Raw genomic sequence first — 277 nt, forward strand, 5'->3', positions numbered from 1 at the left:
GGCAGAATGTCACATTCTCCTCAACAAGGGTTTTGTGGAGAGCAAGCCTCTTGGCCTGGGTAAGCCCAGCTGAGTTCCACTGCATACCTCGCAGTAAAGGGCTGGGATTTTCCCCCACATCAGACACCACTGAACAGCAACCTGGTGAGCGTTTCACTGCTGATAGCACGTCGACACGTGCCCCAGGACCTTCTTGGATATATTTCTGCCCCAGCACGACGCGGCTGGTCCCGGTGCTGTCTAACGCCGTAGCCTAAGGGCCAACGGGTCTTCCAGA

The sequence above is a fragment of the Trypanosoma theileri genome (assembly GCF_002087225.1).
Source record: "Trypanosoma theileri isolate Edinburgh chromosome Unknown TM35_Tth_117_V1, whole genome shotgun sequence".
In the NCBI taxonomy this organism is placed as follows: Eukaryota; Euglenozoa; class Kinetoplastea; order Trypanosomatida; family Trypanosomatidae; genus Trypanosoma; species Trypanosoma theileri.